Raw genomic sequence first — 24,506 nt, 5'->3', positions numbered from 1 at the left:
ACACGATGACGCTTTTTGAGATGAAGCGAATGGAGAATGCTATCGGGCTCCGAACCCGTGGCAGAATGACTTTATTTGCAAGCAATCCCATCCAAAGTCATGAAACCTGGCAGGGGATTGTGGGTATGCAAATTTCTCCAGACCGCAGGCCATGTGACATTGGCCAAAAGGCAGGCAGAGTCTGCCTTTGCCTGAGGACTCCCCTCGTTTACATAAGGTCTAGGGCTTCTGGGAGGCAGGCGTGAGATTTTCTTTTGGGCCCCAGAGATGGGGCTCCTCCCCCAGGATGTTGAAAAAGCAGCCCGCTCTCTCCTTTCTCAGGACACAGGGGTCATTTTCCGCCCTCACCCTGTCTTGCACGGGTGCTGGGCCTCCTGGGCTGCCAGGTTCTTTTGCCCGCCAGGGCAAAGCCCGCCGGGCAAAGGACGGCGTTTGTCAGGCGTTTGTCAGGCGATCGGGGCCCGGGCCCAAACCCCTGCCCACTGGGGCCATATCCTCCTGGATGCTAGCTTGGAGCCAGCCTCTGCTGGCTCACCAGCAGGTGGCGACAGCAGCAAGCATTAGCTAAAGGCTCCCCCCTCTGGCTACCACTGCAAGGCATCAGCCTGGCTGTGCTGCGAGGACCCCTGCAAAGGCTGACTGACAGCTGGGGGGTGCAAGCCAACAGCTGAAAAGCAGGCTTTGCGCTTTCATTTGCTCTGTTTCTTTTTAACCAGCATAGGTAACCCTGCACTTGGCAGGGCTTCAAAACATTGAGTGAAACTCTTTAATGTTCCTCTCCACGGAAATCTTTAGTAAAAGGCGAAAGATTTATTCGGTTTGAAGAGAAACCAGAGTATGCGCTCTAGTGGCCCCGACTGCGGCCGCAAAAAATGCAACACCTCACTAGCTCAGGGTGACTTAGTGAAGCAGTGCACACGATGACGCTTTTTGAGATGAAGCGAATGGAGAATGCTATCGGGCTCCGAACCCGTGGCAGAATGACTTTATTTGCAAGCAATCCCATCCAAAGTCATGAAACCTGGCAGGGGATTGTGGGTATGCAAATTTCTCCAGACCGCAGGCCATGTGACATTGGCCAAAAGGCAGGCAGAGTCTGCCTTTGCCTGAGGACTCCCCTCGTTTACATAAGGTCTAGGGCTTCTGGGAGGCAGGCGTGAGATTTTCTTTTGGGCCCCAGAGATGGGGCTCCTCCCCCAGGATGTTGAAGAAGCAGCCCGCTCTCTCCTTTCTCAGGACACAGGGATCATTTTCCGCCCTCACCCTGTCTTGCACGGGTGCTGGGCCTCCTGGGCTGCCAGCGGGCAAAGAACGGCGTTTGTCAGGCGTTCGTCAGCCGATCGGGGCCCGGGCCCAAACCCCTGCCCACTGGGGCCATATCCTCCTGGATGCTAGCTTGGAGCCAGCCTCTGCTGGCTCACCAGCAGGTGGCGACAGCAGCAAGCATTAGCTAAAGGCTCCCCCCTCTGGCTACCACTGCAAAGCATCAGCCTGGCTGTGCTGCGAGGACCCCTGCAAAGGCTGACTGACAGCTGGGGGGTGCAAGCCAACAGCTGAAAAGCAGGCTTTGCGCTTTCATTTGCTCTGTTTCTTTTTTTTTTTAACCAGCATAGGTAACCCTGCACTTGGCAGGGCTTCAAAAAATTGAGTGAAACTCTTTAATGTTCCTCTCCACGGAAATCTTTAGTAAAAGGCGAAAGATTTATTCGGTTTGAAGAGAAACCAGAGTATGCGCTCTAGTGGCCCCGACTGCGGCCGCAAAAAATGCAACACCTCACTAGCTCAGGGTGACTTAGTGAAGCAGTGCACACGATGACGCTTTTTGAGATGAAGCGAATGGAGAATGCTATCGGGCTCCGAACCCGTGGCAGAATGACTTTATTTGCAAGCAATCCCATCCAAAGTCATGAAACCTGGCAGGGGATTGTGGGTATGCAAATTTCTCCAGACCGCAGGCCATGTGACATTGGCCAAAAGGCAGGCAGAGTCTGCCTTTGCCTGAGGACTCCCCTCGTTTACATAAGGTCTAGGGCTTCTGGGAGGCAGGCGTGAGATTTTCTTTTGGGCCCCAGAGATGGGGCTCCTCCCCCAGGATGTTGAAAAAGCAGCCCGCTCTCTCCTTTCTCAGGACACAGGGGTCATTTTCCGCCCTCACCCTGTCTTGCACGGGTGCTGGGCCTCCTGGGCTGCCAGGTTCTTTTGCCCGCCAGGGCAAAGCCCGCCGGGCAAAGGACGGCGTTTGTCAGGCGTTTGTCAGGCGATCGGGGCCCGGGCCCAAACCCCTGCCCACTGGGGCCATATCCTCCTGGATGCTAGCTTGGAGCCAGCCTCTGCTGGCTCACCAGCAGGTGGCGACAGCAGCAAGCATTAGCTAAAGGCTCCCCCCTCTGGCTACCACTGCAAGGCATCAGCCTGGCTGTGCTGCGAGGACCCCTGCAAAGGCTGACTGACAGCTGGGGGGTGCAAGCCAACAGCTGAAAAGCAGGCTTTGCGCTTTCATTTGCTCTGTTTCTTTTTAACCAGCATAGGTAACCCTGCACTTGGCAGGGCTTCAAAACATTGAGTGAAACTCTTTAATGTTCCTCTCCACGGAAATCTTTAGTAAAAGGCGAAAGATTTATTCGGTTTGAAGAGAAACCAGAGTATGCGCTCTAGTGGCCCCGACTGCGGCCGCAAAAAATGCAACACCTCACTAGCTCAGGGTGACTTAGTGAAGCAGTGCACACGATGACGCTTTTTGAGATGAAGCGAATGGAGAATGCCATCGGGCTCCGAACCCGTGGCAGAATGACTTTATTTGCAAGCAATCCCATCCAAAGTCATGAAACCTGGCAGGGGATTGTGGGTATGCAAATTTCTCCAGACCGCAGGCCATGTAACATTGGCCAAAAGGCAGGCAGAGTCTGCTTTTGCTTGAGGACTCCCCTCGTTTACATAAGGTCTAGGGCTTCTGGGAGGCAGGCGTGAGATTTTCTTTTGGGCCCCAGAGATGGGGCTCCTCCCCCAGGATGTTGAAGAAGCAGCCCGCTCTCTCCTTTCTCAGGACACAGGGGTCATTTTCCGCCCTCACCCTGTCTTGCACGGGTGCTGGGCCTCCTGGGCTGCCAGCGGGCAAAGGACGGCGTTTGTCAGGCGTTCGTCAGCCGATCGGGGCCCGGGCCCAAACCCCTGCCCACTGGGGCCATATCCTCCTGGATGCTAGCTTGGAGCCAGCCTCTGCTGGCTCACCAGCAGGTGGCGACAGCAGCAAGCATTAGCTAAAGGCTCCCCCCTCTGGCTACCACTGCAAGGCATCAGCCTGGCTGTGCTGCAAGGACCCCTGCAAAGGCTGACTGACAGCTGGGGGGTGCAAGCCAACAGCTGAAAAGCAGGCTTTGCGCTTTCATTTGCTCTGTTTCTTTTTTTTTTTAACCAGCATAGGTAACCCTGCACTTGGCAGGGCTTCAAAAAATTGAGTGAAACTCTTTAATGTTCCTCTCCACGGAAATCTTTAGTAAAAGGCGAAAGATTTATTCGGTTTGAAGAGAAACCAGAGTATGCGCTCTAGTGGCCCCGACTGCGGCCGCAAAAAATGCAACACCTCACTAGCTCAGGGTGACTTAGTGAAGCAGTGCACACGATGACGCTTTTTGAGATGAAGCGAATGGAGAATGCTATCGGGCTCCGAACCCGTGGCAGAATGACTTTATTTGCAAGCAATCCCATCCAAAGTCATGAAACCTGGCAGGGGATTGTGGGTATGCAAATTTCTCCAGACCGCAGGCCATGTGACATTGGCCAAAAGGCAGGCAGAGTCTGCCTTTGCCTGAGGACTCCCCTCGTTTACATAAGGTCTAGGGCTTCTGGGAGGCAGGCGTGAGATTTTCTTTTGGGCCCCAGAGATGGGGCTCCTCCCCCAGGATGTTGAAGAAGCAGCCCGCTCTCTCCTTTCTCAGGACACAGGGATCATTTTCCGCCCTCACCCTGTCTTGCACGGGTGCTGGGCCTCCTGGGCTGCCAGCGGGCAAAGAACGGCGTTTGTCAGGCGTTCGTCAGCCGATCGGGGCCCGGGCCCAAACCCCTGCCCACTGGGGCCATATCCTCCTGGATGCTAGCTTGGAGCCAGCCTCTGCTGGCTCACCAGCAGGTGGCGACAGCAGCAAGCATTAGCTAAAGGCTCCCCCCTCTGGCTACCACTGCAAAGCATCAGCCTGGCTGTGCTGCGAGGACCCCTGCAAAGGCTGACTGACAGCTGGGGGGGTGCAAGCCAACAGCTGAAAAGCAGGCTTTGCGCTTTCATTTGCTCTGTTTCTTTTTTTTTTTAACCAGCATAGGTAACCCTGCACTTGGCAGGGCTTCAAAAAATTGAGTGAAACTCTTTAATGTTCCTCTCCACGGAAATCTTTAGTAAAAGGCGAAAGATTTATTCGGTTTGAAGAGAAACCAGAGTATGCGCTCTAGTGGCCCCGACTGCGGCCGCAAAAAATGCAACACCTCACTAGCTCAGGGTGACTTAGTGAAGCAGTGCACACGATGACGCTTTTTGAGATGAAGCGAATGGAGAATGCTATCGGGCTCCGAACCCGTGGCAGAATGACTTTATTTGCAAGCAATCCCATCCAAAGTCATGAAACCTGGCAGGGGATTGTGGGTATGCAAATTTCTCCAGACCGCAGGCCATGTGACATTGGCCAAAAGGCAGGCAGAGTCTGCCTTTGCCTGAGGACTCCCCTCGTTTACATAAGGTCTAGGGCTTCTGGGAGGCAGGCGTGAGATTTTCTTTTGGGCCCCAGAGATGGGGCTCCTCCCCCAGGATGTTGAAAAAGCAGCCCGCTCTCTCCTTTCTCAGGACACAGGGGTCATTTTCCGCCCTCACCCTGTCTTGCACGGGTGCTGGGCCTCCTGGGCTGCCAGGTTCTTTTGCCCGCCAGGGCAAAGCCCGCCGGGCAAAGGACGGCGTTTGTCAGGCGTTCGTCAGCCGATCGGGGCCCGGGCCCAAACCCCTGCCCACTGGGGCCATATCCTCCTGGATGCTAGCTTGGAGCCAGCCTCTGCTGGCTCACCAGCAGGTGGCAACAGCAGCAAGCATTAGCTAAAGGCTCCCCCCTCTGGCTACCACTGCAAGGCATCAGCCTGGCTGTGCTGCGAGGACCCCTGCAAAGGCTGACTGACAGCTGGGGGGTGCAAGCCAACAGCTGAAAAGCAGGCTTTGCGCTTTCATTTGCTCTGTTTCTTTTTTTTTTAACCAGCATAGGTAACCCTGCACTTGGCAGGGCTTCAAAAAATTGAGTGAAACTCTTTAATGTTCCTCTCCACGGAAATCTTTAGTAAAAGGCGAAAGATTTATTCGGTTTGAAGAGAAACCAGAGTATGCGCTCTAGTGGCCCCGACTGCGGCCGCAAAAAATGCAACACCTCACTAGCTCAGGGTGACTTAGTGAAGCAGTGCACACAATGACGCTTTTTGAGATGAAGCGAATGGAGAATGCTATCGGGCTCCGAACCCGTGGCAGAATGACTTTATTTGCAAGCAATCCCATCCAAAGTCATGAAACCTGGCAGGGGATTGTGGGTATGCAAATTTCTCCAGACCGCAGGCCATGTGACATTGGCCAAAAGGCAGGCAGAGTCTGCCTTTGCCTGAGGACTCCCCTCGTTTACATAAGGTCTAGGGCTTCTGGGAGGCAGGCGTGAGATTTTCTTTTGGGCCCCAGAGATGGGGCTCCTCCCCCAGGATGTTGAAGAAGCAGCCCGCTCTCTCCTTTCTCAGGACACAGGGGTCATTTTCCGCCCTCACCCTGTCTTGCACGGGTGCTGGGCCTCCTGGGCTGCCAGCGGGCAAAGGACGGCGTTTGTCAGGCGTTCGTCAGCCGATCGGGGCCCGGGCCCAAACCCCTGCCCACTGGGGCCATATCCTCCTGGATGCTAGCTTGGAGCCAGCCTCTGCTGGCTCACCAGCAGGTGGCAACAGCAGCAAGCATTAGCTAAAGGCTCCCCCCTCTGGCTACCACTGCAAGGCATCAGCCTGGCTGTGCTGCGAGGACCCCTGCAAAGGCTGACTGACAGCTGGGGGGTGCAAGCCAACAGCTGAAAAGCAGGCTTTGCGCTTTCATTTGCTCTGTTTCTTTTTAACCAGCATAGGTAACCCTGCACTTGGCAGGGCTTCAAAAAATTGAGTGAAACTCTTTAATGTTCCTCTCCACGGAAATCTTTAGTAAAAGGCGAAAGATTTATTCGGTTTGAAGAGAAACCAGAGTATGCGCTCTAGTGGCCCCGACTGCGGCCGCAAAAAATGCAACACCTCACTAGCTCAGGGTGACTTAGTGAAGCAGTGCACACGATGACGCTTTTTGAGATGAAGCGAATGGAGAATGCTATCGGGCTCCGAACCCGTGGCAGAATGACTTTATTTGCAAGCAATCCCATCCAAAGTCATGAAACCTGGCAGGGGATTGTGGGTATGCAAATTTCTCCAGACCGCAGGCCATGTGACATTGGCCAAAAGGCAGGCAGAGTCTGCCTTTGCCTGAGGACTCCCCTCGTTTACATAAGGTCTAGGGCTTCTGGGAGGCAGGCGTGAGATTTTCTTTTGGGCCCCAGAGATGGGGCTCCTCCCCCAGGATGTTGAAGAAGCAGCCCGCTCTCTCCTTTCTCAGGACACAGGGATCATTTTCCGCCCTCACCCTGTCTTGCACGGGTGCTGGGCCTCCTGGGCTGCCAGCGGGCAAAGAACGGCGTTTGTCAGGCGTTCGTCAGCCGATCGGGGCCCGGGCCCAAACCCCTGCCCACTGGGGCCATATCCTCCTGGATGCTAGCTTGGAGCCAGCCTCTGCTGGCTCACCAGCAGGTGGCGACAGCAGCAAGCATTAGCTAAAGGCTCCCCCCTCTGGCTACCACTGCAAAGCATCAGCCTGGCTGTGCTGCGAGGACCCCTGCAAAGGCTGACTGACAGCTGGGGGGTGCAAGCCAACAGCTGAAAAGCAGGCTTTGCGCTTTCATTTGCTCTGTTTCTTTTTTTTTTTAACCAGCATAGGTAACCCTGCACTTGGCAGGGCTTCAAAAAATTGAGTGAAACTCTTTAATGTTCCTCTCCACGGAAATCTTTAGTAAAAGGCGAAAGATTTATTCGGTTTGAAGAGAAACCAGAGTATGCGCTCTAGTGGCCCCGACTGCGGCCGCAAAAAATGCAACACCTCACTAGCTCAGGGTGACTTAGTGAAGCAGTGCACACGATGACGCTTTTTGAGATGAAGCGAATGGAGAATGCTATCGGGCTCCGAACCCGTGGCAGAATGACTTTATTTGCAAGCAATCCCATCCAAAGTCATGAAACCTGGCAGGGGATTGTGGGTATGCAAATTTCTCCAGACCGCAGGCCATGTGACATTGGCCAAAAGGCAGGCAGAGTCTGCCTTTGCCTGAGGACTCCCCTCGTTTACATAAGGTCTAGGGCTTCTGGGAGGCAGGCGTGAGATTTTCTTTTGGGCCCCAGAGATGGGGCTCCTCCCCCAGGATGTTGAAAAAGCAGCCCGCTCTCTCCTTTCTCAGGACACAGGGGTCATTTTCCGCCCTCACCCTGTCTTGCACGGGTGCTGGGCCTCCTGGGCTGCCAGGTTCTTTTGCCCGCCAGGGCAAAGCCCGCCGGGCAAAGGACGGCGTTTGTCAGGCGTTCGTCAGCCGATCGGGGCCCGGGCCCAAACCCCTGCCCACTGGGGCCATATCCTCCTGGATGCTAGCTTGGAGCCAGCCTCTGCTGGCTCACCAGCAGGTGGCAACAGCAGCAAGCATTAGCTAAAGGCTCCCCCCTCTGGCTACCACTGCAAGGCATCAGCCTGGCTGTGCTGCGAGGACCCCTGCAAAGGCTGACTGACAGCTGGGGGGTGCAAGCCAACAGCTGAAAAGCAGGCTTTGCGCTTTCATTTGCTCTGTTTCTTTTTTTTTTAACCAGCATAGGTAACCCTGCACTTGGCAGGGCTTCAAAAAATTGAGTGAAACTCTTTAATGTTCCTCTCCACGGAAATCTTTAGTAAAAGGCGAAAGATTTATTCGGTTTGAAGAGAAACCAGAGTATGCGCTCTAGTGGCCCCGACTGCGGCCGCAAAAAATGCAACACCTCACTAGCTCAGGGTGACTTAGTGAAGCAGTGCACACAATGACGCTTTTTGAGATGAAGCGAATGGAGAATGCTATCGGGCTCCGAACCCGTGGCAGAATGACTTTATTTGCAAGCAATCCCATCCAAAGTCATGAAACCTGGCAGGGGATTGTGGGTATGCAAATTTCTCCAGACCGCAGGCCATGTGACATTGGCCAAAAGGCAGGCAGAGTCTGCCTTTGCCTGAGGACTCCCCTCGTTTACATAAGGTCTAGGGCTTCTGGGAGGCAGGCGTGAGATTTTCTTTTGGGCCCCAGAGATGGGGCTCCTCCCCCAGGATGTTGAAGAAGCAGCCCGCTCTCTCCTTTCTCAGGACACAGGGGTCATTTTCCGCCCTCACCCTGTCTTGCACGGGTGCTGGGCCTCCTGGGCTGCCAGCGGGCAAAGGACGGCGTTTGTCAGGCGTTCGTCAGCCGATCGGGGCCCGGGCCCAAACCCCTGCCCACTGGGGCCATATCCTCCTGGATGCTAGCTTGGAGCCAGCCTCTGCTGGCTCACCAGCAGGTGGCGACAGCAGCAAGCATTAGCTAAAGGCTCCCCCCTCTGGCTACCACTGCAAGGCATCAGCCTGGCTGTGCTGCGAGGACCCCTGCAAAGGCTGACTGACAGCTGGGGGGTGCAAGCCAACAGCTGAAAAGCAGGCTTTGCGCTTTCATTTGCTCTGTTTCTTTTTAACCAGCATAGGTAACCCTGCACTTGGCAGGGCTTCAAAAAATTGAGTGAAACTCTTTAATGTTCCTCTCCACGGAAATCTTTAGTAAAAGGCGAAAGATTTATTCGGTTTGAAGAGAAACCAGAGTATGCGCTCTAGTGGCCCCGACTGCGGCCGCAAAAAATGCAACACCTCACTAGCTCAGGGTGACTTAGTGAAGCAGTGCACACGATGACGCTTTTTGAGATGAAGCGAATGGAGAATGCTATCGGGCTCCGAACCCGTGGCAGAATGACTTTATTTGCAAGCAATCCCATCCAAAGTCATGAAACCTGGCAGGGGATTGTGGGTATGCAAATTTCTCCAGACCGCAGGCCATGTGACATTGGCCAAAAGGCAGGCAGAGTCTGCCTTTGCCTGAGGACTCCCCTCGTTTACATAAGGTCTAGGGCTTCTGGGAGGCAGGCGTGAGATTTTCTTTTGGGCCCCAGAGATGGGGCTCCTCCCCCAGGATGTTGAAAAAGCAGCCCGCTCTCTCCTTTCTCAGGACACAGGGGTCATTTTCCGCCCTCACCCTGTCTTGCACGGGTGCTGGGCCTCCTGGGCTGCCAGGTTCTTTTGCCCGCCAGGGCAAAGCCCGCCGGGCAAAGGACGGCGTTTGTCAGGCGTTTGTCAGGCGATCGGGGCCCGGGCCCAAACCCCTGCCCACTGGGGCCATATCCTCCTGGATGCTAGCTTGGAGCCAGCCTCTGCTGGCTCACCAGCAGGTGGCGACAGCAGCAAGCATTAGCTAAAGGCTCCCCCCTCTGGCTACCACTGCAAGGCATCAGCCTGGCTGTGCTGCGAGGACCCCTGCAAAGGCTGACTGACAGCTGGGGGGTGCAAGCCAACAGCTGAAAAGCAGGCTTTGCGCTTTCATTTGCTCTGTTTCTTTTTAACCAGCATAGGTAACCCTGCACTTGGCAGGGCTTCAAAACATTGAGTGAAACTCTTTAATGTTCCTCTCCACGGAAATCTTTAGTAAAAGGCGAAAGATTTATTCGGTTTGAAGAGAAACCAGAGTATGCGCTCTAGTGGCCCCGACTGCGGCCGCAAAAAATGCAACACCTCACTAGCTCAGGGTGACTTAGTGAAGCAGTGCACACGATGACGCTTTTTGAGATGAAGCGAATGGAGAATGCCATCGGGCTCCGAACCCGTGGCAGAATGACTTTATTTGCAAGCAATCCCATCCAAAGTCATGAAACCTGGCAGGGGATTGTGGGTATGCAAATTTCTCCAGACCGCAGGCCATGTAACATTGGCCAAAAGGCAGGCAGAGTCTGCTTTTGCTTGAGGACTCCCCTCGTTTACATAAGGTCTAGGGCTTCTGGGAGGCAGGCGTGAGATTTTCTTTTGGGCCCCAGAGATGGGGCTCCTCCCCCAGGATGTTGAAGAAGCAGCCCGCTCTCTCCTTTCTCAGGACACAGGGGTCATTTTCCGCCCTCACCCTGTCTTGCACGGGTGCTGGGCCTCCTGGGCTGCCAGCGGGCAAAGGACGGCGTTTGTCAGGCGTTCGTCAGCCGATCGGGGCCCGGGCCCAAACCCCTGCCCACTGGGGCCATATCCTCCTGGATGCTAGCTTGGAGCCAGCCTCTGCTGGCTCACCAGCAGGTGGCGACAGCAGCAAGCATTAGCTAAAGGCTCCCCCCTCTGGCTACCACTGCAAGGCATCAGCCTGGCTGTGCTGCAAGGACCCCTGCAAAGGCTGACTGACAGCTGGGGGGTGCAAGCCAACAGCTGAAAAGCAGGCTTTGCGCTTTCATTTGCTCTGTTTCTTTTTTTTTTTAACCAGCATAGGTAACCCTGCACTTGGCAGGGCTTCAAAAAATTGAGTGAAACTCTTTAATGTTCCTCTCCACGGAAATCTTTAGTAAAAGGCGAAAGATTTATTCGGTTTGAAGAGAAACCAGAGTATGCGCTCTAGTGGCCCCGACTGCGGCCGCAAAAAATGCAACACCTCACTAGCTCAGGGTGACTTAGTGAAGCAGTGCACACGATGACGCTTTTTGAGATGAAGCGAATGGAGAATGCTATCGGGCTCCGAACCCGTGGCAGAATGACTTTATTTGCAAGCAATCCCATCCAAAGTCATGAAACCTGGCAGGGGATTGTGGGTATGCAAATTTCTCCAGACCGCAGGCCATGTGACATTGGCCAAAAGGCAGGCAGAGTCTGCCTTTGCCTGAGGACTCCCCTCGTTTACATAAGGTCTAGGGCTTCTGGGAGGCAGGCGTGAGATTTTCTTTTGGGCCCCAGAGATGGGGCTCCTCCCCCAGGATGTTGAAGAAGCAGCCCGCTCTCTCCTTTCTCAGGACACAGGGATCATTTTCCGCCCTCACCCTGTCTTGCACGGGTGCTGGGCCTCCTGGGCTGCCAGCGGGCAAAGAACGGCGTTTGTCAGGCGTTCGTCAGCCGATCGGGGCCCGGGCCCAAACCCCTGCCCACTGGGGCCATATCCTCCTGGATGCTAGCTTGGAGCCAGCCTCTGCTGGCTCACCAGCAGGTGGCGACAGCAGCAAGCATTAGCTAAAGGCTCCCCCCTCTGGCTACCACTGCAAAGCATCAGCCTGGCTGTGCTGCGAGGACCCCTGCAAAGGCTGACTGACAGCTGGGGGGGTGCAAGCCAACAGCTGAAAAGCAGGCTTTGCGCTTTCATTTGCTCTGTTTCTTTTTTTTTTTAACCAGCATAGGTAACCCTGCACTTGGCAGGGCTTCAAAAAATTGAGTGAAACTCTTTAATGTTCCTCTCCACGGAAATCTTTAGTAAAAGGCGAAAGATTTATTCGGTTTGAAGAGAAACCAGAGTATGCGCTCTAGTGGCCCCGACTGCGGCCGCAAAAAATGCAACACCTCACTAGCTCAGGGTGACTTAGTGAAGCAGTGCACACGATGACGCTTTTTGAGATGAAGCGAATGGAGAATGCTATCGGGCTCCGAACCCGTGGCAGAATGACTTTATTTGCAAGCAATCCCATCCAAAGTCATGAAACCTGGCAGGGGATTGTGGGTATGCAAATTTCTCCAGACCGCAGGCCATGTGACATTGGCCAAAAGGCAGGCAGAGTCTGCCTTTGCCTGAGGACTCCCCTCGTTTACATAAGGTCTAGGGCTTCTGGGAGGCAGGCGTGAGATTTTCTTTTGGGCCCCAGAGATGGGGCTCCTCCCCCAGGATGTTGAAAAAGCAGCCCGCTCTCTCCTTTCTCAGGACACAGGGGTCATTTTCCGCCCTCACCCTGTCTTGCACGGGTGCTGGGCCTCCTGGGCTGCCAGGTTCTTTTGCCCGCCAGGGCAAAGCCCGCCGGGCAAAGGACGGCGTTTGTCAGGCGTTCGTCAGCCGATCGGGGCCCGGGCCCAAACCCCTGCCCACTGGGGCCATATCCTCCTGGATGCTAGCTTGGAGCCAGCCTCTGCTGGCTCACCAGCAGGTGGCAACAGCAGCAAGCATTAGCTAAAGGCTCCCCCCTCTGGCTACCACTGCAAGGCATCAGCCTGGCTGTGCTGCGAGGACCCCTGCAAAGGCTGACTGACAGCTGGGGGGTGCAAGCCAACAGCTGAAAAGCAGGCTTTGCGCTTTCATTTGCTCTGTTTCTTTTTTTTTTAACCAGCATAGGTAACCCTGCACTTGGCAGGGCTTCAAAAAATTGAGTGAAACTCTTTAATGTTCCTCTCCACGGAAATCTTTAGTAAAAGGCGAAAGATTTATTCGGTTTGAAGAGAAACCAGAGTATGCGCTCTAGTGGCCCCGACTGCGGCCGCAAAAAATGCAACACCTCACTAGCTCAGGGTGACTTAGTGAAGCAGTGCACACAATGACGCTTTTTGAGATGAAGCGAATGGAGAATGCTATCGGGCTCCGAACCCGTGGCAGAATGACTTTATTTGCAAGCAATCCCATCCAAAGTCATGAAACCTGGCAGGGGATTGTGGGTATGCAAATTTCTCCAGACCGCAGGCCATGTGACATTGGCCAAAAGGCAGGCAGAGTCTGCCTTTGCCTGAGGACTCCCCTCGTTTACATAAGGTCTAGGGCTTCTGGGAGGCAGGCGTGAGATTTTCTTTTGGGCCCCAGAGATGGGGCTCCTCCCCCAGGATGTTGAAGAAGCAGCCCGCTCTCTCCTTTCTCAGGACACAGGGGTCATTTTCCGCCCTCACCCTGTCTTGCACGGGTGCTGGGCCTCCTGGGCTGCCAGCGGGCAAAGGACGGCGTTTGTCAGGCGTTCGTCAGCCGATCGGGGCCCGGGCCCAAACCCCTGCCCACTGGGGCCATATCCTCCTGGATGCTAGCTTGGAGCCAGCCTCTGCTGGCTCACCAGCAGGTGGCAACAGCAGCAAGCATTAGCTAAAGGCTCCCCCCTCTGGCTACCACTGCAAGGCATCAGCCTGGCTGTGCTGCGAGGACCCCTGCAAAGGCTGACTGACAGCTGGGGGGTGCAAGCCAACAGCTGAAAAGCAGGCTTTGCGCTTTCATTTGCTCTGTTTCTTTTTAACCAGCATAGGTAACCCTGCACTTGGCAGGGCTTCAAAAAATTGAGTGAAACTCTTTAATGTTCCTCTCCACGGAAATCTTTAGTAAAAGGCGAAAGATTTATTCGGTTTGAAGAGAAACCAGAGTATGCGCTCTAGTGGCCCCGACTGCGGCCGCAAAAAATGCAACACCTCACTAGCTCAGGGTGACTTAGTGAAGCAGTGCACACGATGACGCTTTTTGAGATGAAGCGAATGGAGAATGCTATCGGGCTCCGAACCCGTGGCAGAATGACTTTATTTGCAAGCAATCCCATCCAAAGTCATGAAACCTGGCAGGGGATTGTGGGTATGCAAATTTCTCCAGACCGCAGGCCATGTGACATTGGCCAAAAGGCAGGCAGAGTCTGCCTTTGCCTGAGGACTCCCCTCGTTTACATAAGGTCTAGGGCTTCTGGGAGGCAGGCGTGAGATTTTCTTTTGGGCCCCAGAGATGGGGCTCCTCCCCCAGGATGTTGAAGAAGCAGCCCGCTCTCTCCTTTCTCAGGACACAGGGATCATTTTCCGCCCTCACCCTGTCTTGCACGGGTGCTGGGCCTCCTGGGCTGCCAGCGGGCAAAGAACGGCGTTTGTCAGGCGTTCGTCAGCCGATCGGGGCCCGGGCCCAAACCCCTGCCCACTGGGGCCATATCCTCCTGGATGCTAGCTTGGAGCCAGCCTCTGCTGGCTCACCAGCAGGTGGCGACAGCAGCAAGCATTAGCTAAAGGCTCCCCCCTCTGGCTACCACTGCAAAGCATCAGCCTGGCTGTGCTGCGAGGACCCCTGCAAAGGCTGACTGACAGCTGGGGGGTGCAAGCCAACAGCTGAAAAGCAGGCTTTGCGCTTTCATTTGCTCTGTTTCTTTTTTTTTTTAACCAGCATAGGTAACCCTGCACTTGGCAGGGCTTCAAAAAATTGAGTGAAACTCTTTAATGTTCCTCTCCACGGAAATCTTTAGTAAAAGGCGAAAGATTTATTCGGTTTGAAGAGAAACCAGAGTATGCGCTCTAGTGGCCCCGACTGCGGCCGCAAAAAATGCAACACCTCACTAGCTCAGGGTGACTTAGTGAAGCAGTGCACACGATGACGCTTTTTGAGATGAAGCGAATGGAGAATGCTATCGGGCTCCGAACCCGTGGCAGAATGACTTTATTTGCAAGCAATCCCATCCAAAGTCATGAAACCTGGCAGGGGATTGTGGGTATGCAAATTTCTCCAGACCGCAGGCCATGTGACATTGGCCAAAAGGCAGGCAGAGTCTGCCTTTGCCTGAGGACTCCCCTCGTTTACATAAGGTCTAGGGCTTCTGGGAGGCAGGCGTGAGATTTTCTTTTGGGCCCCAGAGATGGGGCTCCTCCCCCAGGATGTTGAAAAAGCAGCCCGCTCTCTCCTTTCTCAGGACACAGGGGTCATTTTCCGCCCTCACCCTGTCTTGCACGGGTGCTGGGCCTCCTGGGCTGCCAGGTTCTTTTGCCCGCCAGGGCAAAGCCCGCCGGGCAAAGGACGGCGTTTGTCAGGCGTTCGTCAGCCGATCGGGGCCCGGGCCCAAACCCCTGCCCACTGGGGCCATATCCTCCTGGATGCTAGCTTGGAGCCAGCCTCTGCTGGCTCACCAGCAGGTGGCAACAGCAGCAAGCATTAGCTAAAGGCTCCCCCCTCTGGCTACCACTGCAAGGCATCAGCCTGGCTGTGCTGCGAGGACCCCTGCAAAGGCTGACTGACAGCTGGGGGGTGCAAGCCAACAGCTGAAAAGCAGGCTTTGCGCTTTCATTTGCTCTGTTTCTTTTTTTTTTAACCAGCATAGGTAACCCTGCACTTGGCAGGGCTTCAAAAAATTGAGTGAAACTCTTTAATGTTCCTCTCCACGGAAATCTTTAGTAAAAGGCGAAAGATTTATTCGGTTTGAAGAGAAACCAGAGTATGCGCTCTAGTGGCCCCGACTGCGGCCGCAAAAAATGCAACACCTCACTAGCTCAGGGTGACTTAGTGAAGCAGTGCACACAATGACGCTTTTTGAGATGAAGCGAATGGAGAATGCTATCGGGCTCCGAACCCGTGGCAGAATGACTTTATTTGCAAGCAATCCCATCCAAAGTCATGAAACCTGGCAGGGGATTGTGGGTATGCAAATTTCTCCAGACCGCAGGCCATGTGACATTGGCCAAAAGGCAGGCAGAGTCTGCCTTTGCCTGAGGACTCCCCTCGTTTACATAAGGTCTAGGGCTTCTGGGAGGCAGGCGTGAGATTTTCTTTTGGGCCCCAGAGATGGGGCTCCTCCCCCAGGATGTTGAAGAAGCAGCCCGCTCTCTCCTTTCTCAGGACACAGGGGTCATTTTCCGCCCTCACCCTGTCTTGCACGGGTGCTGGGCCTCCTGGGCTGCCAGCGGGCAAAGGACGGCGTTTGTCAGGCGTTCGTCAGCCGATCGGGGCCCGGGCCCAAACCCCTGCCCACTGGGGCCATATCCTCCTGGATGCTAGCTTGGAGCCAGCCTCTGCTGGCTCACCAGCAGGTGGCGACAGCAGCAAGCATTAGCTAAAGGCTCCCCCCTCTGGCTACCACTGCAAGGCATCAGCCTGGCTGTGCTGCGAGGACCCCTGCAAAGGCTGACTGACAGCTGGGGGGTGCAAGCCAACAGCTGAAAAGCAGGCTTTGCGCTTTCATTTGCTCTGTTTCTTTTTAACCAGCATAGGTAACCCTGCACTTGGCAGGGCTTCAAAAAATTGAGTGAAACTCTTTAATGTTCCTCTCCACGGAAATCTTTAGTAAAAGGCGAAAGATTTATTCGGTTTGAAGAGAAACCAGAGTATGCGCTCTAGTGGCCCCGACTGCGGCCGCAAAAAATGCAACACCTCACTAGCTCAGGGTGACTTAGTGAAGCAGTGCACACGATGACGCTTTTTGAGATGAAGCGAATGGAGAATGCTATCGGGCTCCGAACCCGTGGCAGAATGACTTTATTTGCAAGCAATCCCATCCAAAGTCATGAAACCTGGCAGGGGATTGTGGGTATGCAAATTTCTCCAGACCGCAGGCCATGTGACATTGGCCAAAAGGCAGGCAGAGTCTGCCTTTGCCTGAGGACTCCCCTCGTTTACATAAGGTCTAGGGCTTCTGGGAGGCAGGCGTGAGATTTTCTTTTGGGCCCCAGAGATGGGGCTCCTCCCCCAGGATGTTGAAGAAGCAGCCCGCTCTCTCCTTTCTCAGGACACAGGGGTCATTTTCCGCCCTCACCCTGTCTTGCACGGGTGCTGGGCCTCCTGGGCTGCCAGCGGGCAAAGGACGGCGTTTGTCAGGCGTTCGTCAGCCGATCGGGGCCCGGGCCCAAACCCCTGCCCACTGGGGCCATATCCTCCTGGATGCTAGCTTGGAGCCAGCCTCTGCTGGCTCACCAGCAGGTGGCAACAGCAGCAAGCATTAGCTAAAGGCTCCCCCCTCTGGCTACCACTGCAAGGCATCAGCCTGGCTGTGCTGCGAGGACCCCTGCAAAGGCTGACTGACAGCTGGGGGGTGCAAGCCAACAGCTGAAAAGCAGGCTTTGCGCTTTCATTTGCTCTGTTTCTTTTTAACCAGCATAGGTAACCCTGCACTTGGCAGGGCTTCAAAAAATTGAGTGAAACTCTTTAATGTTCCTCTCCACGGAAATCTTTAGTAAAAGGCGAAAGATTTATTCGGTTTGAAGAGAAACCAGAGTATGCGCTCTAGTGGCCCCGACTGCGGCCGCAAAAAATGCAACACCTCACTAGCTCAGGGTGACTTAGTGAAGCAGTGCACACGATGACGCTTTTTGAGATGAAGCGAATGGAGAATGCTATCGGGCTCCGAACCCGTGGCAGAATGACTTTATTTGCAAGCAATCCCATCCAAAGTCATGAAACCTGGCAGGGGATTGTGGGTATGCAAATTTCTCCAGACCGCAGGCCATGTGACATTGGCCAAAAGGCAGGCAGAGTCTGCCTTTGCCTGAGGACTCCCCTCGTTTACATAAGGTCTAGGGCTTCTGGGAGGCAGGCGTGAGATTTTCTTTTGGGCCCCAGAGATGGGGCTCCTCCCCCAGGATGTTGAAGAAGCAGCCCGCTCTCTCCTTTCTCAGGACACAGGGATCATTTTCCGCCCTCACCCTGTCTTGCACGGGTGCTGGGCCTCCTGGGCTGCCAGCGGGCAAAGAACGGCGTTTGTCAGGCGTTCGTCAGCCGATCGGGGCCCGGGCCCAAACCCCTGCCCACTGGGGCCATATCCTCCTGGATGCTAGCTTGGAGCCAGCCTCTGCTGGCTCACCAGCAGGTGGCGACAGCAGCAAGCATTAGCTAAAGGCTCCCCCCTCTGGCTACCACTGCAAAGCATCAGCCTGGCTGTGCTGCGAGGACCCCTGCAAAGGCTGACTGACAGCTGGGGGGTGCAAGCCAACAGCTGAAAAGCAGGCTTTGCGCTTTCATTTGCTCTGTTTCTTTTTTTTTTTAACCAGCATAGGTAACCCTGCACTTGGCAGGGCTTCAAAAAATTGAGTGAAACTCTTTAATGTTCCTCTCCACGGAAATCTTTAGTAAAAGGCGAAAGATTTATTCGGTTTGAAGAGAAACCAGAGTATGCGCTCTAGTGGCCCCGACTGCGGCCGCAAAAAATGCAACACCTCACTAGCTCAGGGTGACTTAGTGAAGCAGTGCACACGATGACGCTTTTTGAGATGAAGCGAATGGAGAATGCTATCGGGCTCCGAACCCGTGGCAGAATGACTTTATTTGCAAGCAATCCCATCCAAAGTCATGAAACCTGGCAGGGGATTGTGGGTATGCAAATTTCTCCAGACCGCAGGCCATGTGACATTGGCCAAAAGGCAGGCAGAGTCTGCCTTTGCCTGAGGACTCCCCTCGTTTACATAAGGTCTAGGGCTTCTGGGAGGCAGGCGTGAGATTTTCTTTTGGGCCCCAGAGATGGGGCTCCTCCCCCAGGATGTTGAAAAAGCAGCCCGCTCTCTCCTTTCTCAGGACACAGGGGTCATTTTCCGCCCTCACCCTGTCTTGCACGGGTGCTGGGCCTCCTGGGCTGCCAGGTTCTTTTGCCCGCCAGGGCAAAGCCCGCCGGGCAAAGGACGGCGTTTGTCAGGCGTTCGTCAGCCGATCGGGGCCCGGGCCCAAACCCCTGCCCACTGGGGCCATATCCTCCTGGATGCTAGCTTGGAGCCAGCCTCTGCTGGCTCACCAGCAGGTGGCAACAGCAGCAAGCATTAGCTAAAGGCTCCCCCCTCTGGCTACCACTGCAAGGCATCAGCCTGGCTGTGCTGCGAGGACCCCTGCAAAGGCTGACTGACAGCTGGGGGGTGCAAGCCAACAGCTGAAAAGCAGGCTTTGCGCTTTCATTTGCTCTGTTTCTTTTTTTTTTAACCAGCATAGGTAACCCTGCACTTGGCAGGGCTTCAAAAAATTGAGTGAAACTCTTTAATGTTCCTCTCCACGGAAATCTTTAGTAAAAGGCGAAAGATTTATTCGGTTTGAAGAGAAACCAGAGTATGCGCTCTAGTGGCCCCGACTGCGGCCGCAAAAAATGCAACACCTCACTAGCTCAGGGTGACTTAGTGAAGCAGTGCACACAATGACGCTTTTTGAGATGAAGCGAATGGAGAATGCTATCGGGCTCCGAACCCGTGGCAGAATGACTTTATTTGCAAGCAATCCCATCCAAAGTCATGAAACCTGGCAGGGGATTGTGGGTATGCAAATTTCTCCAGACCGCAGGCCATGTGACATTGGCCAAAAGGCAGGCAGAGTCTGCCTTTGCCTGAGGACTCCCCTCGTTTACATAAGGTCTAGGGCTTCTGGGAGGCAGGCGTGAGATTTTCTTTTGGGCCCCAGAGATGGGGCTCCTCCCCCAGGATGTTGAAGAAGCAGCCCGCTCTCTCCTTTCTCAGGACACAGGGGTCATTTTCCGCCCTCACCCTGTCTTGCACGGGTGCTGGGCCTCCTGGGCTGCCAGCGGGCAAAGGACGGCGTTTGTCAGGCGTTCGTCAGCCGATCGGGGCCCGGGCCCAAACCCCTGCCCACTGGGGCCATATCCTCCTGGATGCTAGCTTGGAGCCAGCCTCTGCTGGCTCACCAGCAGGTGGCGACAGCAGCAAGCATTAGCTAAAGGCTCCCCCCTCTGGCTACCACTGCAAGGCATCAGCCTGGCTGTGCTGCGAGGACCCCTGCAAAGGCTGACTGACAGCTGGGGGGTGCAAGCCAACAGCTGAAAAGCAGGCTTTGCGCTTTCATTTGCTCTGTTTCTTTTTAACCAGCATAGGTAACCCTGCACTTGGCAGGGCTTCAAAAAATTGAGTGAAACTCTTTAATGTTCCTCTCCACGGAAATCTTTAGTAAAAGGCGAAAGATTTATTCGGTTTGAAGAGAAACCAGAGTATGCGCTCTAGTGGCCCCGACTGCGGCCGCAAAAAATGCAACACCTCACTAGCTCAGGGTGACTTAGTGAAGCAGTGCACACGATGACGCTTTTTGAGATGAAGCGAATGGAGAATGCTATCGGGCTCCGAACCCGTGGCAGAATGACTTTATTTGCAAGCAATCCCATCCAAAGTCATGAAACCTGGCAGGGGATTGTGGGTATGCAAATTTCTCCAGACCGCAGGCCATGTGACATTGGCCAAAAGGCAGGCAGAGTCTGCCTTTGCCTGAGGACTCCCCTCGTTTACATAAGGTCTAGGGCTTCTGGGAGGCAGGCGTGAGATTTTCTTTTGGGCCCCAGAGATGGGGCTCCTCCCCCAGGATGTTGAAAAAGCAGCCCGCTCTCTCCTTTCTCAGGACACAGGGGTCATTTTCCGCCCTCACCCTGTCTTGCACGGGTGCTGGGCCTCCTGGGCTGCCAGGTTCTTTTGCCCGCCAGGGCAAAGCCCGCCGGGCAAAGGACGGCGTTTGTCAGGCGTTCGTCAGCCGATCGGGGCCCGGGCCCAAACCCCTGCCCACTGGGGCCATATCCTCCTGGATGCTAGCTTGGAGCCAGCCTCTGCTGGCTCACCAGCAGGTGGCAACAGCAGCAAGCATTAGCTAAAGGCTCCCCCCTCTGGCTACCACTGCAAGGCATCAGCCTGGCTGTGCTGCGAGGACCCCTGCAAAGGCTGACTGACAGCTGGGGGGTGCAAGCCAACAGCTGAAAAGCAGGCTTTGCGCTTTTATTTGCTCTGTTTCTTTTTTTTTTTAACCAGCATAGGTAACCCTGCACTTGGCAGGGCTTCAAAAAATTGAGTGAAACTCTTTAATGTTCCTCTCCACGGAAATCTTTAGTAAAAGGCGAAAGATTTATTCGGTTTGAAGAGAAACCAGAGTATGCGCTCTAGTGGCCCCGACTGCGGCCGCAAAAAATGCAACACCTCACTAGCTCAGGGTGACTTAGTGAAGCAGTGCACACGATGACGCTTTTTGAGATGAAGCGAATGGAGAATGCTATCGGGCTCCGAACCCGTGGCAGAATGACTTTATTTGCAAGCAATCCCATCCAAAGTCATGAAACCTGGCAGGGGATTGTGGGTATGCAAATTTCTCCAGACCGCAGGCCATGTGACATTGGCCAAAAGGCAGGCAGAGTCTGCCTTTGCCTGAGGACTCCCCTCGTTTACATAAGGTCTAGGGCTTCTGGGAGGCAGGCGTGAGATTTTCTTTTGGGCCCCAGAGATGGGGCTCCTCCCCCAGGATGTTGAAGAAGCAGCCCGCTCTCTCCTTTCTCAGGACACAGGGATCATTTTCCGCCCTCACCCTGTCTTGCACGGGTGCTGGGCCTCCTGGGCTGCCAGCGGGCAAAGAACGGCGTTTGTCAGGCGTTCGTCAGCCGATCGGGGCCCGGGCCCAAACCCCTGCCCACTGGGGCCATATCCTCCTGGATGCTAGCTTGGAGCCAGCCTCTGCTGGCTCACCAGCAGGTGGCGACAGCAGCAAGCATTAGCTAAAGGCTCCCCCCTCTGGCTACCACTGCAAAGCATCAGCCTGGCTGTGCTGCGAGGACCCCTGCAAAGGCTGACTGACAGCTGGGGGGTGCAAGCCAACAGCTGAAAAGCAGGCTTTGCGCTTTCATTTGCTCTGTTTCTTTTTTTTTTTAACCAGCATAGGTAACCCTGCACTTGGCAGGGCTTCAAAAAATTGAGTGAAACTCTTTAATGTTCCTCTCCACGGAAATCTTTAGTAAAAGGCGAAAGATTTATTCGGTTTGAAGAGAAACCAGAGTATGCGCTCTAGTGGCCCCGACTGCGGCCGCAAAAAATGCAACACCTCACTAGCTCAGGGTGACTTAGTGAAGCAGTGCACACGATGACGCTTTTTGAGATGAAGCGAATGGAGAATGCTATCGGGCTCCGAACCCGTGGCAGAATGACTTTATTTGCAAGCAATCCCATCCAAAGTCATGAAACCTGGCAGGGGATTGTGGGTATGCAAATTTCTCCAGACCGCAGGCCATGTGACATTGGCCAAAAGGCAGGCAGAGTCTGCCTTTGCCTGAGGACTCCCCTCGTTTACATAAGGTCTAGGGCTTCTGGGAGGCAGGCGTGAGATTTTCTTTTGGGCCCCAGAGATGGGGCTCCTCCCCCAGGATGTTGAAGAAGCAGCCCGCTCTCTCCTTTCTCAGGACACAGGGATCATTTTCCGCCCTCACCCTGTCTTGCACGGGTGCTGGGCCTCCTGGGCTGCCAGCGGGCAAAGAACGGCGTTTGTCAGGCGTTCGTCAGCCGATCGGGGCCCGGGCCCAAACCCCTGCCCACTGGGGCCATATCCTCCTGGATGCTAGCTTGGAGCCAGCCTCTGCTGGCTCACCAGCAGGTGGCGACAGCAGCAAGCATTAGCTAAAGGCTCCCCCCTCTGGCTACCACTGCAAAGCATCAGCCTGGCTGTGCTGCGAGGACCCCTGCAAAGGCTGACTGACAGCTGGGGGGTGCAAGCCAACAGCTGAAAAGCAGGCTTTGCGCTTTCATTTGCTCTGTTTCTTTTTTTTTTTAACCAGCATAGGTAACCCTGCACTTGGCAGGGCTTCAAAAAATTGAGTGAAACTCTTTAATGTTCCTCTCCACGGAAATCTTTAGTAAAAGGCGAAAGATTTATTCGGTTTGAAGAGAAACCAGAGTATGCGCTCTAGTGGCCCCGACTGCGGCCGCAAAAAATGCAACACCTCACTAGCTCAGGGTGACTTAGTGAAGCAGTGCACACGATGACGCTTTTTGAGATGAAGCGAATGGAGAATGCTATCGGGCTCCGAACCCGTGGCAGAATGACTTTATTTGCAAGCAATCCCATCCAAAGTCATGAAACCTGGCAGGGGATTGTGGGTATGCAAATTTCTCCAGACCGCAGGCCATGTGACATTGGCCAAAAGGCAGGCAGAGTCTGCCTTTGCCTGAGGACTCCCCTCGTTTACATAAGGTCTAGGGCTTCTGGGAGGCAGGCGTGAGATTTTCTTTTGGGCCCCAGAGATGGGGCTCCTCCCCCAGGATGTTGAAAAAGCAGCCCGCTCTCTCCTTTCTCAGGACACAGGGGTCATTTTCCGCCCTCACCCTGTCTTGCACGGGTGCTGGGCCTCCTGGGCTGCCAGCGGGCAAAGGACGGCGTTTGTCAGGCGTTCGTCAGCCGATCGGGGCCCGGGCCCAAACCCCTGCCCACTGGGGCCATATCCTCCTGGATGCTAGCTTGGAGCCAGCCTCTGCTGGCTCACCAGCAGGTGGCGACAGCAGCAAGCATTAGCTAAAGGCTCCCCCCTCTGGCTACCACTGCAAGGCATCAGCCTGGCTGTGCTGCGAGGACCCCTGCAAAGGCTGACTGACAGCTGGGGGGTGCAAGCCAACAGCTGAAAAGCAGGCTTTGCGCTTTCATTTGCTCTGTTTCTTTTTAACCAGCATAGGTAACCCTGCACTTGGCAGGGCTTCAAAAAATTGAGTGAAACTCTTTAATGTTCCTCTCCACGGAAATCTTTAGTAAAAGGCGAAAGATTTATTCGGTTTGAAGAGAAACCAGAGTATGCGCTCTAGTGGCCCCGACTGCGGCCGCAAAAAATGCAACACCTCACTAGCTCAGGGTGACTTAGTGAAGCAGTGCACACGATGACGCTTTTTGAGATGAAGCGAATGGAGAATGCTATCGGGCTCCGAACCCGTGGCAGAATGACTTTATTTGCAAGCAATCCCATCCAAAGTCATGAAACCTGGCAGGGGATTGTGGGTATGCAAATTTCTCCAGACCGCAGGCCATGTGACATTGGCCAAAAGGCAGGCAGAGTCTGCCTTTGCCTGAGGACTCCCCTCGTTTACATAAGGTCTAGGGCTTCTGGGAGGCAGGCGTGAGATTTTCTTTTGGGCCCCAGAGATGGGGCTCCTCCCCCAGGATGTTGAAAAAGCAGCCCGCTCTCTCCTTTCTCAGGACACAGGGGTCATTTTCCGCCCTCACCCTGTCTTGCACGGGTGCTGGGCCTCCTGGGCTGCCAGGTTCTTTTGCCCGCCAGGGCAAAGCCCGCCGGGCAAAGGACGGCGTTTGTCAGGCGTTCGTCAGCCGATCGGGGCCCGGGCCCAAACCCCTGCCCACTGGGGCCATATCCTCCTGGATGCTAGCTTGGAGCCAGCCTCTGCTGGCTCACCAGCAGGTGGCGACAGCAGCAAGCATTAGCTAAAGGCTCCCCCCTCTGGCTACCACTGCAAAGCATCAGCCTGGCTGTGCTGCGAGGACCCCTGCAAAGGCTGACTGACAGCTGGGGGGTGCAAGCCAACAGCTGAAAAGCAGGCTTTGCGCTTTCATTTGCTCTGTTTCTTTTTTTTTTTAACCAGCATAGGTAACCCTGCACTTGGCAGGGCTTCAAAAAATTGAGTGAAACTCTTTAATGTTCCTCTCCACGGAAATCTTTAGTAAAAGGCGAAAGATTTATTCGGTTTGAAGAGAAACCAGAGTATGCGCTCTAGTGGCCCCGACTGCGGCCGCAAAAAATGCAACACCTCACTAGCTCAGGGTGACTTAGTGAAGCAGTGCACACGATGACGCTTTTTGAGATGAAGCGAATGGAGAATGCTATCGGGCTCCGAACCCGTGGCAGAATGACTTTATTTGCAAGCAATCCCATCCAAAGTCATGAAACCTGGCAGGGGATTGTGGGTATGCAAATTTCTCCAGACCGCAGGCCATGTGACATTGGCCAAAAGGCAGGCAGAGTCTGCCTTTGCCTGA

The 24,506-nt window shown here is 54.6% G+C and overlaps 27 non-coding genes across 27 annotated transcripts; all 27 read right to left on the bottom strand.

Moving 5' to 3' along the window:
- Positions 1–723: 723 nt before the first annotated feature.
- Positions 724–839, bottom strand: LOC138565077 (U5 spliceosomal RNA). Its single transcript, XR_011300995.1, has one exon. It is a non-coding gene; the product is annotated as a U5 spliceosomal RNA (small nuclear RNA).
- A 776-nt stretch (positions 840–1,615) lies between these two features.
- LOC138563946 (U5 spliceosomal RNA) lies at positions 1,616–1,731 on the bottom strand. The gene has a single exon (XR_011299916.1). It is a non-coding gene; the product is annotated as a U5 spliceosomal RNA (small nuclear RNA).
- Positions 1,732–2,530: 799 nt separating this feature from the next.
- Positions 2,531–2,646, bottom strand: LOC138565075 (U5 spliceosomal RNA). The gene has a single exon (XR_011300994.1). It is a non-coding gene; the product is annotated as a U5 spliceosomal RNA (small nuclear RNA).
- A 776-nt stretch (positions 2,647–3,422) lies between these two features.
- LOC138563945 (U5 spliceosomal RNA) lies at positions 3,423–3,538 on the bottom strand. The gene has a single exon (XR_011299915.1). It is a non-coding gene; the product is annotated as a U5 spliceosomal RNA (small nuclear RNA).
- A 777-nt stretch (positions 3,539–4,315) lies between these two features.
- LOC138563944 (U5 spliceosomal RNA) lies at positions 4,316–4,431 on the bottom strand. Its single transcript, XR_011299914.1, has one exon. It is a non-coding gene; the product is annotated as a U5 spliceosomal RNA (small nuclear RNA).
- An 804-nt stretch (positions 4,432–5,235) lies between these two features.
- Positions 5,236–5,351, bottom strand: LOC138563942 (U5 spliceosomal RNA). Its single transcript, XR_011299912.1, has one exon. It is a non-coding gene; the product is annotated as a U5 spliceosomal RNA (small nuclear RNA).
- Positions 5,352–6,121: 770 nt separating this feature from the next.
- LOC138563941 (U5 spliceosomal RNA) lies at positions 6,122–6,237 on the bottom strand. The gene has a single exon (XR_011299911.1). It is a non-coding gene; the product is annotated as a U5 spliceosomal RNA (small nuclear RNA).
- A 776-nt stretch (positions 6,238–7,013) lies between these two features.
- LOC138563940 (U5 spliceosomal RNA) lies at positions 7,014–7,129 on the bottom strand. The gene has a single exon (XR_011299910.1). It is a non-coding gene; the product is annotated as a U5 spliceosomal RNA (small nuclear RNA).
- An 804-nt stretch (positions 7,130–7,933) lies between these two features.
- Positions 7,934–8,049, bottom strand: LOC138563939 (U5 spliceosomal RNA). Its single transcript, XR_011299909.1, has one exon. It is a non-coding gene; the product is annotated as a U5 spliceosomal RNA (small nuclear RNA).
- A 770-nt stretch (positions 8,050–8,819) lies between these two features.
- LOC138563938 (U5 spliceosomal RNA) lies at positions 8,820–8,935 on the bottom strand. The gene has a single exon (XR_011299908.1). It is a non-coding gene; the product is annotated as a U5 spliceosomal RNA (small nuclear RNA).
- Positions 8,936–9,734: 799 nt separating this feature from the next.
- LOC138565073 (U5 spliceosomal RNA) lies at positions 9,735–9,850 on the bottom strand. The gene has a single exon (XR_011300992.1). It is a non-coding gene; the product is annotated as a U5 spliceosomal RNA (small nuclear RNA).
- A 776-nt stretch (positions 9,851–10,626) lies between these two features.
- On the bottom strand, positions 10,627–10,742 carry LOC138563936 (U5 spliceosomal RNA). The gene has a single exon (XR_011299907.1). It is a non-coding gene; the product is annotated as a U5 spliceosomal RNA (small nuclear RNA).
- Positions 10,743–11,519: 777 nt separating this feature from the next.
- LOC138563935 (U5 spliceosomal RNA) lies at positions 11,520–11,635 on the bottom strand. The gene has a single exon (XR_011299906.1). It is a non-coding gene; the product is annotated as a U5 spliceosomal RNA (small nuclear RNA).
- Positions 11,636–12,439: 804 nt separating this feature from the next.
- Positions 12,440–12,555, bottom strand: LOC138563934 (U5 spliceosomal RNA). The gene has a single exon (XR_011299905.1). It is a non-coding gene; the product is annotated as a U5 spliceosomal RNA (small nuclear RNA).
- A 770-nt stretch (positions 12,556–13,325) lies between these two features.
- Positions 13,326–13,441, bottom strand: LOC138563933 (U5 spliceosomal RNA). Its single transcript, XR_011299904.1, has one exon. It is a non-coding gene; the product is annotated as a U5 spliceosomal RNA (small nuclear RNA).
- Positions 13,442–14,217: 776 nt separating this feature from the next.
- LOC138563932 (U5 spliceosomal RNA) lies at positions 14,218–14,333 on the bottom strand. Its single transcript, XR_011299903.1, has one exon. It is a non-coding gene; the product is annotated as a U5 spliceosomal RNA (small nuclear RNA).
- An 804-nt stretch (positions 14,334–15,137) lies between these two features.
- LOC138563930 (U5 spliceosomal RNA) lies at positions 15,138–15,253 on the bottom strand. Its single transcript, XR_011299901.1, has one exon. It is a non-coding gene; the product is annotated as a U5 spliceosomal RNA (small nuclear RNA).
- Positions 15,254–16,023: 770 nt separating this feature from the next.
- On the bottom strand, positions 16,024–16,139 carry LOC138563929 (U5 spliceosomal RNA). The gene has a single exon (XR_011299900.1). It is a non-coding gene; the product is annotated as a U5 spliceosomal RNA (small nuclear RNA).
- Positions 16,140–16,909: 770 nt separating this feature from the next.
- Positions 16,910–17,025, bottom strand: LOC138563928 (U5 spliceosomal RNA). Its single transcript, XR_011299899.1, has one exon. It is a non-coding gene; the product is annotated as a U5 spliceosomal RNA (small nuclear RNA).
- A 776-nt stretch (positions 17,026–17,801) lies between these two features.
- Positions 17,802–17,917, bottom strand: LOC138563927 (U5 spliceosomal RNA). Its single transcript, XR_011299898.1, has one exon. It is a non-coding gene; the product is annotated as a U5 spliceosomal RNA (small nuclear RNA).
- Positions 17,918–18,721: 804 nt separating this feature from the next.
- LOC138563925 (U5 spliceosomal RNA) lies at positions 18,722–18,837 on the bottom strand. The gene has a single exon (XR_011299897.1). It is a non-coding gene; the product is annotated as a U5 spliceosomal RNA (small nuclear RNA).
- A 770-nt stretch (positions 18,838–19,607) lies between these two features.
- On the bottom strand, positions 19,608–19,723 carry LOC138563924 (U5 spliceosomal RNA). Its single transcript, XR_011299896.1, has one exon. It is a non-coding gene; the product is annotated as a U5 spliceosomal RNA (small nuclear RNA).
- Positions 19,724–20,528: 805 nt separating this feature from the next.
- LOC138563923 (U5 spliceosomal RNA) lies at positions 20,529–20,644 on the bottom strand. The gene has a single exon (XR_011299895.1). It is a non-coding gene; the product is annotated as a U5 spliceosomal RNA (small nuclear RNA).
- A 776-nt stretch (positions 20,645–21,420) lies between these two features.
- On the bottom strand, positions 21,421–21,536 carry LOC138563922 (U5 spliceosomal RNA). The gene has a single exon (XR_011299894.1). It is a non-coding gene; the product is annotated as a U5 spliceosomal RNA (small nuclear RNA).
- A 776-nt stretch (positions 21,537–22,312) lies between these two features.
- LOC138563921 (U5 spliceosomal RNA) lies at positions 22,313–22,428 on the bottom strand. The gene has a single exon (XR_011299893.1). It is a non-coding gene; the product is annotated as a U5 spliceosomal RNA (small nuclear RNA).
- A 770-nt stretch (positions 22,429–23,198) lies between these two features.
- Positions 23,199–23,314, bottom strand: LOC138563920 (U5 spliceosomal RNA). The gene has a single exon (XR_011299892.1). It is a non-coding gene; the product is annotated as a U5 spliceosomal RNA (small nuclear RNA).
- An 805-nt stretch (positions 23,315–24,119) lies between these two features.
- Positions 24,120–24,235, bottom strand: LOC138563918 (U5 spliceosomal RNA). Its single transcript, XR_011299890.1, has one exon. It is a non-coding gene; the product is annotated as a U5 spliceosomal RNA (small nuclear RNA).
- Between the last annotated feature and the right edge of the window lie 271 nt (positions 24,236–24,506).

Source organism: Ambystoma mexicanum, chromosome 1q, assembly GCF_040938575.1.
Source record: "Ambystoma mexicanum isolate Mex_15411 chromosome 1q, UKY_AmexF1_1, whole genome shotgun sequence".
Classification (NCBI taxonomy): domain Eukaryota; kingdom Metazoa; phylum Chordata; class Amphibia; order Caudata; family Ambystomatidae; genus Ambystoma; species Ambystoma mexicanum.
Note: the sequence above shows the minus strand (reverse complement) of the source record. Positions and strands in the feature narration are given on the sequence as shown.